This window comes from Oreochromis aureus, linkage group 3, assembly GCF_013358895.1.
Source record: "Oreochromis aureus strain Israel breed Guangdong linkage group 3, ZZ_aureus, whole genome shotgun sequence".
Taxonomy (NCBI): domain Eukaryota; kingdom Metazoa; phylum Chordata; class Actinopteri; order Cichliformes; family Cichlidae; genus Oreochromis; species Oreochromis aureus.
The window spans coordinates 1,576,985-1,586,827 of NC_052944.1; the positions used below are offsets into that span (position 1 = coordinate 1,576,985).

At 44.7% G+C, this 9,843-nt stretch overlaps 1 long non-coding RNA gene across 1 annotated transcript; it reads left to right on the plus strand.

The window, feature by feature from the left end:
- The first annotated feature begins 820 nt into the window (after positions 1 to 820).
- On the plus strand, positions 821 to 3,492 carry LOC120438519. Its single transcript, XR_005611968.1, has 3 exons — positions 821 to 940; positions 3,043 to 3,175; positions 3,427 to 3,492. It is a non-coding gene; the product is annotated as an uncharacterized LOC120438519 (long non-coding RNA).
- Positions 3,493 to 9,843: the final 6,351 nt, after the last annotated feature.

Consider the following 9,843-nt stretch of genomic DNA (forward strand, 5'->3'; position numbering starts at 1 on the left):
CCTCACGCTGGAGAAGGATGAAGGAGTCTGACCTGAGCCAGTGTTTGACATGAACACATGAGCACTGCTGTCAGTGAGCCTAACGACAGCCGTTAGCATCATTTCAGTGTTTCAGTCATAAAAACACTTCCTGTCACTGTGGTGGTTACAGTGACATCATGCAGTTTGTGCTTTGACCTCCAGAGGGCGACAAATCAGCACAGACAGAGAGCTCCATTCAAACTTTGCTGCCATCAGTAATAATTCTTCAAATATAATCATCAGTGTTTGAGCAGTTATGATATCAGGGACAATCTAGACATGTGTGACAATACTGAACATGTCACATGACTCACCTTAAACATCATGTGATCCACTCTCAGTCTGCACTTTCATTCATGACTTCAACAGGTTGAAATGAGCTTTGAAGAAACATTCAGTGAAATAAATCTTTCATGGATTCATGTGAGCAGCAGATGAACTTTGTACCAACAACATCTTCAATAACAGAGTCTGAATGAAGCTCAGGTGTTGATGCTGCTCACTGATTGGATGGTTGGTTTCAGCTCTGCTCTCAGTCTTTACTGCACAGGTGAAGGTAGAAAGTGTGACTGGATCTATAGACTGGAAACAGAGAAACATGCTGAACATTTGAAGCTTTGCAGCAGAAATGTTCATGTTACAAATACAGCAGAGCTGATCTGGGATCAGTGTGTTCACACCTGCAGCTACAACAAGGTTTCATGTCTCCACACGTCAGCATGTGAACTTTACTCTGACTCAGTCTGAGCAGTCAGACGGCATATTTTTAAAGTTAACACATCAACACAGAGCTGAGCCCCTCCCACCTGTGCTGAGTTTCAGGTGGAGTCCCGCCTCCTTCCAGGAAGCAGCTCACCTGTGTGTCCGTGTTTAGTGTCCAGGTGTGGAGTGGAGCTTGTTGTTGGTGTGTGAAGAAACTGTAAGTTTGCTTTGTTTCCTCCTTTAACAGTTTGTCTTTAGGAACTTTACTGTTTGTTCAGCTCATGTTTGATTTCTTCACACAACAAACTGTGTGTGTTTGTATTTCCGGTCTCTCCATTAAAGTCAGTGTGTAATGTTTCCTGGCTAACATCAGCTGTGTGCAGCTTAGTTCAGCACAAATCTGCCGCTCCATAGTTCACGGTAACGGACTCACAGCTGGACCAACGAGGCCGAGTGTGTCCGCCACACGTTCGTGTTTGTGTACTTGTAGTTTGTACTTTGTGAGTTCACTCAGAGCCCACAGAGGACGCGGCATACGTGATGACGTCACAGCCCTTTACTGTCACTGTGATGAATATTTACACACGAGACACCTGCAGAGCTCTGACGCTAAGCTAGCCACACAGCATGCTAACACTAAGCTAACGCTAAGCTAGCCAAGAACCCAGAGTGACGTTAAAGCTGAGTAAACACTGACCCCAGACCAGCACCGTGATAAAGTGAGCTGCTGCTGCTGAACTTGAACAGGTAACACAGTGATGAGCAGTCAGGCTGCAGGTTTCTACCTGTTCATGTTTCTACAGTAGAATCACTTTGAAGTGTCTTTGTGCTGTTTCATCTTTGTGTTCATAAACACTCAGAGAAACATCACGTGACCTCATCAGGATCTGTGTTGGTGTGTGGGGCTGTACCTCAGCTTTAGATTGTTACATGCTCATTTGTTCATTTTACACAGTAACATCAAAGTAATGTTATGAGGAGTAATGAAGTAACGTACGCCATTACTTTTAATAATTGTTCTGTGTAATATGTGTAATAATGACTTTTTTGAGTAATGACCAACACTGATCACAACAAAGAGGAAATGCCTCCAACATGCACAAACATTTGACCCACAATATGCAGTTAATGTGCACAAATGTCTTTGATATGCTGCTCAGTGATGGTGGTGACTGTCAGAGCAGAGCTACTGAGAATCAATAAGTAATATCAATGATGGAATCACTAAATCCTCATCATCCCTGTCAGTATCATACATGTGCTGTATGTGATAAATGTAGAGGTGCTGGCTGTTCTCTCACTCTGCTGTTTAGCTGTAAAGGACGCCTCCCTGCCTTTGTCTCATTCATGACCTTTAATAGTCTCTTCTAACATGCAGAGATCTGTATGATCTGTTTCATAGAGTCTAACCAGCCTGTACAGGTAACAGCAACAGTCACTGCATCACGGACACACAAACTTCATCTCTGTCAATAACAACATTCATACATGGAATAAAAACACATCAGTGGATCATTGCTGGAGCTGCCTGGACTTCAGTCTTCAGGATCTCAACCAACAGCATCGACACGCTGCTCCAGGTGTCTGTGCTCCAGGTGTCTGTGCTCCAGGTGTCTGTGCTCCAGATGTTTGTGCTCCAGGTGTCTGTGCTCCAGGTGTCTGTGCTCCAGATGTTTGTGCTCCAGGTGTCTGTGCTCCAGGTGTCTGTGCTCCAGATGTCTGTGCTCCAGGTGTCTGTGCTCCAGGTGTCTGTGCTCCAGATGTCTGTGCTCCAGGTGTCTGTGCTCCAGGTGTCTGTGCTCCAGGTGTCTGTGCTCCAGGTGTCTGTGCTCCAGATGTCTGTGCTCCAGATGTCTGTGCTCCAGGTGTCTGTGCTCCAGGTGTCTGTACTCCAGGTGTCTGTGCTCCAGATGTCTGTGCTCCAGGTGTCTGTGCTCCAGATGTCTGTGCTCCTGGTGGAAAGGCTCTCAGTTTCCTCCTTGAAATAAGTGTTTATATTGTTGTTATATTGTTGACCCACCATTGATCATGTGACTCATCACATGACCAATGGTGAGCGTCTCTTTCCCTCTCAGGTTTAAATATCTGGGACTCTCCACCGTTTGGTTGTAGAACTGAAGAAGCTTCTCGGATGAAACGTCTACAAGAAACTTAAAGAAGTCTCTTTTCTCTCCAAGCTCCTTAGATCACATGACCTGGATGACTGAACCTACAGACATATTGACCTTGTTTCTAGGTCACATGACAGGTCAGAGGTCAGCGACTGTAACTCAGTTACTCCTGTTAATGTGAACTGAGTGTTTGTGGTTTACCTCTCAGACTGACTGAAGATGATGATGGAGGAAGAGGAGGACAGAGCAGAGTCTGCAGGGTCCAGCTGTCCGTCTGTGAGGAGTGACCAGTCCAAAGGTCTAAATCCTCCAGACTTCAGTGCTGAACCTGGACCAACGAGGTCAGAGAGCTGAACTCCCTGAGTAACAGAAATAATTCTGCACTGACATTATAATCAGTGTTGATTCTGGTTGATTTTCTGTGTTTGTGAGCTGAGAGGAAATGAAAATGAGTTTGTAACAAAAATCAGTTTTGTCCAGTTTTCCTGTAAAAAGCTGAACTCTAATCTAAGAGGATGTTACTGACAGGAAGCAGCTGCATCATCTGCAGTCTGTGTGATCACAGCTGCTTCAATCATGTTTGTGTCTGCAGAGGTCAGAGGTCACAGTCTGCAGGGTCCAGCTGTCCATCCATGAGGAGTGACCGGTCCAAAGGTCATAATCCAGACTTCAGTGGTGAACCTGGACCAATGAGGTCAGAGAGCTGTGATGACTCCTTTACATGTTTGTGTTTCCTGGATAAATCTGACCTGAAACATCCTCAGATTGTTACAAAGATTCATTAAAAAGAAAACAATGAAAGAGAAAAGATCCAAATGTTCGACTTGGTCATTTGCTGTTGGAGGACAGTGATGCTCATATCTGTGGGGAAAGTGTGACCTGAGTGGGTTCATGTTTGTCTTTAAAGAGCTGCTCTGATTCTCTTTGTGTCTGATCTGTTAAACAGTCTGAGAGGTCACACAGAGACCCAGCAGCTAAAGCCTGGATCATACTGGCTGCTGTTACTCCATCAGGACAACACTGAACCACAGTGGTGTGGATGTAGTGGATAATCCCACCATACTGATGCTCAGAGTTAATCACAGGGAACAAAACCAGATGTTACCTTCAGATTGTGACCTTTGGAGTGGACGATGCAGATTTCAATAGAGAATAAATGTTGTTGTTTTCCAGCTGTGAAAAAAGAATCTAATTTTCTGAACTTAAGAATTTATGATGCTGGAAAAAACATGGAGACAATAACACAACATTTCACTGTGTTCATAGAATGAATGTAAAACTGTCAGACATTCATTAAATATGCAAAATGTCCACAGAAGCATCAGAGGGTCAGATGTGAAGCACTCAGTGATTTTGATCAAATGACTCATCAGTTATTGATCTGTACTACACTGATCTACCACGTTAGTAAAGCTGGTGTTCTGGTGGTGGAGGGAGACCTCGGATCATGTTCTGGTGTTGGAGCAGTGATCTGCTGATGGTTCAGTTTAATGAGCTTCTTCAAAATCCTCCCTGACATCACCACTGAAAGGACGTCCATAAAAACAGACTGAAAATTACTGATATGTTCACAATCTGAGAGTTTAAAACTCGACAGACTTGATTCAGATGAAGTTATTTGAGCAGAAACTTCTGGATCTTTATCCTGTGTTGATCTAATCCTTCATGGTTCCTCCACAGAGTGGACCAGCAGAGCTCAGAGGTTCCCAGTGCTCAGTCTGCCCAGCAGCATCAAACACAGCTGGACTCCATATTTATGGTCTGTACATGTACAACAACTACTGTTACATCTGTTCTGTCCACAGTCATCTCCATGCTGCTCTTTGGAGACCAGTGTCAGTGTGTCCAACATGGATCTGATGTTTGGCTCCATGATTTCAGTCTGATTGGCTCATTCATAAATATTCTGTTCCAGCTGCTGGAGGACAACATCATCACTTTTGTGAAGAACGAGCTGAAGAAGATCCAGAAGGTTCTGAGTCCAGATTACCCAGAATGCTTAGAGAGTCAGAGGAGCAGCAGCAGAGAGGCATTTGTGAAGATCACAGTGGACTTCCTGAGGAGAATGAAGCAGGAGGAGCTGGCTGACCGTCTGCAGAGCAGTAAGAGGATTTATCTAAAGATTTAAGCTGCTGGATAAATGAACATTTTCCAGAGATGGAAGATGGAGCAACATGTTTTAAAGATTAGTTCTTTTTGGAATTGAGTGTTTATTTTTCTTCTCATTCAGAACTTCCAGCTGCAGTTTGTCATTGTAACCTTAAATCCACCCTGAAGAAGAAGTTCCAGTGTGTGTTTGAGGGCATCGCTAAAGCAGGAAGCCCAACCCTTCTGAATCAGATCTATACAGAGCTCTACATCACAGAGGGAGGGACTGCAGAGGTCAATGATGAACATGAGGTCAGACAGATTGAAACAGCATCCAGGAAACCAGACAGACCAGAAACAACCATCAGACAAGAAGACATCTTTAAAGCCTCACCTGGAAGAGACGAACCAATCAGAACAGTGCTGACAAAGGGAGTAGCTGGCATTGGGAAAACAGTCTTAACACAGAAATACAGCCTGGACTGGGCTGAAGACAAAGCCAACCAGGACATCCAATTCATATTTCCATTCACTTTCAGAGAGCTGAATGTGCTGAAAGAGAAAAAGTTCAGCTTGGTGGGACTTGTTCATCACTTCTTTACTGAAACCAAAGAAGCAGGAATCTGCAGCTTTGAAGACTTCCAGGTTGTGTTCATCTTTGATGGTCTGGATGAGTGTCGACTTCCTCTGGACTTCCACAAAACTAAGAGTGTGACTGATGTTACGATGCTCACCACAGTTGATGTACTTCTCACAAGCCTGATCAGGGGGAAACTGCTTCCCTCTGCCCACGTCTGGATAACAACACGACCTGCAGCAGCCAATCAGATCCCTCCTCAGTGTGTCGACATGGTGACAGAGGTCAGAGGGTTCACTGACCCACAGAAGGAGGAGTACTTCAGGAAGAGATGAGGAGATGAGGAGCAGGCCAGCAGGATCATCTCCCACATCAAGAAAGCTCGAAGCCTCCACATCATGTGCCACATCCCAGTCTTCTGCTGGATCACTGCTACAGTTCTGGAGGATGTGCTGGAAACCAGAGAGGGAGGACAGCTGCCCCAGACCCTGACTGAGATGTACATCCACTTCCTGGTGGTTCAGGCCAAAGTGAAGAAGGTCAAGTATGATGGAGGAGCTGAGACAGATCCACACTGGAGTCCAGAGAGCAGGAAGATGATGGAGTCTCTGGGAAAACTGGCTTTTGATCAGCTGCAGAAAGGAAACCTGATCTTCTATGAACCAGACCTGACAGAGTGTGGCATCGATATCAGAGCAGCCTCAGTGTACTCAGGAGTGTTCACACAGATCTTTAAAGAGGAGAGAGGACTGTACCAGGACAAGGTGTTCTGCTTTGTTCATCTCAGTGTTCAGGAGTTTCTGGCTGCTCTTCATGTCCACCTGACCTTCATCAACTCTGGACTCAATCTGCTGGAAGAACAACAAAGAACCTCCTGGTTTTTTAAACCATCTCTCCACCTGAGTGCTGTGAACAAGACCTTACAGAGTCCAAATGGACACCTGGACTTGTTCCTCCGCTTCCTCCTGGGTCTTTCACTGCAGACCAATCAGACTCTCCTACGAGGTCTGCTGACACAGACAGGAAGTATCTCACTGACCAATCAGGAAACAGTCCAGTACATCAAGAAGAAGCTCAGTGAGAATCTGTCTGCAGAGAAAAGCATCAATCTGTTCCACTGTCTGAATGAACTGAATGATCGTTCTCTACTGGAGGAGATCCAACAGTCCCTGAGATCAGGACGTCTCTCCACAGATAAACTGTCTCCTGCTCAGTGGTCAGCTCTGGTCTTCATCTTACTGTCATCAGAAGAAGATCTGGATGTGTTTGACCTGCAGAAATACTCTGCTTCAGAGGAGGCTCTTCTGAGGCTGCTGCCAGTGGTCAAAGCCTCCAACAAAGCTCTGTGAGTACATTTGTACTCATGTCTTTACTTTTAACATCCAACTGTGTCAGTAATTTATTTCACCAGGCTTTCTTTGTATGAATTTGTATCCTAAAGTTTTGGGATTTCTCAAATACAGCTGTAACCTCTTTGATGGCTCCAGAACTCGGTGCACTCGAGACGCTGAATCCACCATAAACTCTGACATCACTGCTGCTGTTATGTTATCAGTCTTTGTTTAAACACTTAGGCTGCATGTGCCTGATGTTGTGATACTTTATATTCACATGCATGCTCCTAGATACATTTCTACTGCAGGCCTATTTTTAGTCACAAATGTTGGTGAAACACTTGCTTTTACATGCATGGTGGGTCCTGCATTAAAGCATTTGAATTACTCAGTGAATGATGGCAGCCAGAGAAACATCCTTAGTTCCACTTTAATCTCTGCTTCGGTCCTCCACAGTGTGTTTGTTGTTTCTTTGTTGTTGTTGGCCTGCTCTCTCCTCTCACTCCAGTCTGGTTGCAGCAGATGTTTGTCCCTCCCTGAACCTGCAGACTTGGGTGCAGCACCTCAGTTCATCTTCAGTCTGAAACCAGCTGCTTTATCCCCTCAAGCACACCTTCCCTGGTCATCTCTGCTGTGGTTGCTATAAAATTTAATCTTGATTAAAAACCAAAAGAACAAAAAAAGTAAACTCAAGTCAGACTTGATGCCATTTATTGGCAGCTTGGTGCCTGTTTGATGATAAACTGCAGCACAGTCTAAAGCAAACCTTCTGACTTTATTGACTTTATGCATGTATATGTTCTTCCTGTTCACCTTGGACACACAACAGCTCTGTCTGTTGTGATTGGATCTAGAACAATTCAGATCAGCCAACATATCCTAATCTAGATGATTTTTAAGGTGGTATCTGGGAGGAAAAGTTAAAAATCAGCTTGGATGGCCTGTACTGTATGATGGCCTTGGTTGCACCACATTGACAGCCATGCAGGGTGGTTCACTCCTTGGGCAAGAAGACCGAGGAGTGAGCCACCCTTGGTCACAGCTTGGTCATTCAAGCTCACTGTTTTCCCCTTGTTGGTTGATGATAAGTATTTTTTTTACCTGACTTATACTCATCATTGTCTTCAAATGAACTCACACACTGCTGACTGCTGTAGCTTACCTGGTTGAGCAGGTGACCCATGTACTGAAAGTTAGAGTCGTGACTCCAGGGCCTGGTTTGAGTCTGCCCAAGACCATTTCCTGTGTGTTATTCTCCTCACTTCCTGTCTTCTCTGTCCTATACAGTGAAGACAAAAGGCCTCAGGTTGTGAAAACTCTTCCCCTTCATCATCTTCCATCTCTCTCATCTAAAATCACCAGTATTCTCTGAGTAGAGAATCTTTTCACAATCTTGAATGATAAGGATCCAAGTGGGTAAAGTTAGTTATTTGTTGTGTTCCTATTTGCAGCTGGGACAGATTGTGAAAAACTCTCTGCTGCCAAAATTACATCCAGTTAGAAGAAAAACATTGAGTGAAGTGTTTGTTTCATCATCCTTCACAGCTCATCCACCAGGTGTCACAAACTGCAGCAGAGCAGTACAAAGCATGTCATACTGGAACTGCAACAACCAGAGTTTTACCTACCTTTGGTGTTTCTTGACAGTGTGACCAAGTGGTCGGCGAGGTTATAAAAGAAATAATAAAATGAGAACGCCACCTGAGGGGGAATTCTAGCCCCCAGGAAATATGAACTTTAAAAATGAAATGTAATTAAAACAACATTTGCACAGGTTCAGGGATGCACACTGAGGCCGACTCAAATATTAACAATTTTATTTATTAATGTAAAATAAAAACAAAACAACAATGACAGCGCACTGAATGTCTAAAACGGTGTCCCAAATTACAATAAAAAAATAAAACACACAATTGGGACCTACCAGCAGCGGTGGACCAAAAGAAAACCACACAAAAAAAACCCCCACTATAGTCTATTCACCTGGTGCTGTACAACAAAGGAAGTGTGGAAAACGACCCGCCACCTAAGGTCCCACGGCCGCTGGTTGATCCTCAGTTCGCTGAAATAAAAGCACAAGACATACACATTTAAAAGGATAAAAACATGGGACATAAAACAGGCTCTCTATATACTAAAAAAATAAATTAAAAGAAAAACGGAGATCTGCAATAAAACACACTCACATACACACCACAGAGCACAGATTAGAAGTACTTGTACTCTGCGAGCCAGCCCACAGCTGGTGCTGGTTCCGATTGTCCGTAGCCCCACTCAGTCTCGCGCAGCTCTCCACAACTGGGAGAAAAGGGAGAGGCAGTACCAGTTTTGTAACACCAGCCCAATATGCAGCTGAGGATCGCCCCGACCCGCCGCGAAAACTGGAGTGAAACGATAGTCCAAAAGGGGCTTAGCGTCAGACCCAAAGCCCCCAGGGGCGAGGTAAGCAGCAGGAACAAAACTGGACAACCAACAGATCAGAACAAGATAAAACAAGGCAAGACAAGACAGCAGCTAGGCAGGCAACTCTTCGCTTAAAATCAGGCAGTTGATCCCTGAGAGGGTGCGGCAGCAATCAAATCCTACAAATAAGAAAAGGCAAAACTAACCTTAATCTTCTTTAATTTACAAAACTAGCAGCTATAAAATAAGCGGCTTACCCCAAGACTGGAGGCGCTGTACTGCACGGTGGACGCAACTCACGCGTCTCTCCACCACGGCTGGAGTAAAAAAAAGAAACAGCCACGCTGTAGCGGGCCGCAAAAATATGAGTACTAGTTACCGACTTTGAGAAAAATCAGAGGTCAGAAGGAGGCCTACCTGTAGCGGTCACACGATCCGATTGTAAAATTAACCGATAGGCCAGCATTTACTGCTGTGTCGCACCAGAAGCTCGGGAGGAATGATCCAACAAGAAAAACCGGCTTCCCTTTATACAGGTAAACACCACCCTGTAATCAATATACAGGTGGGTTCCTAATTAGCGTAGTTGCGCAGCGAGAGCGAGCGC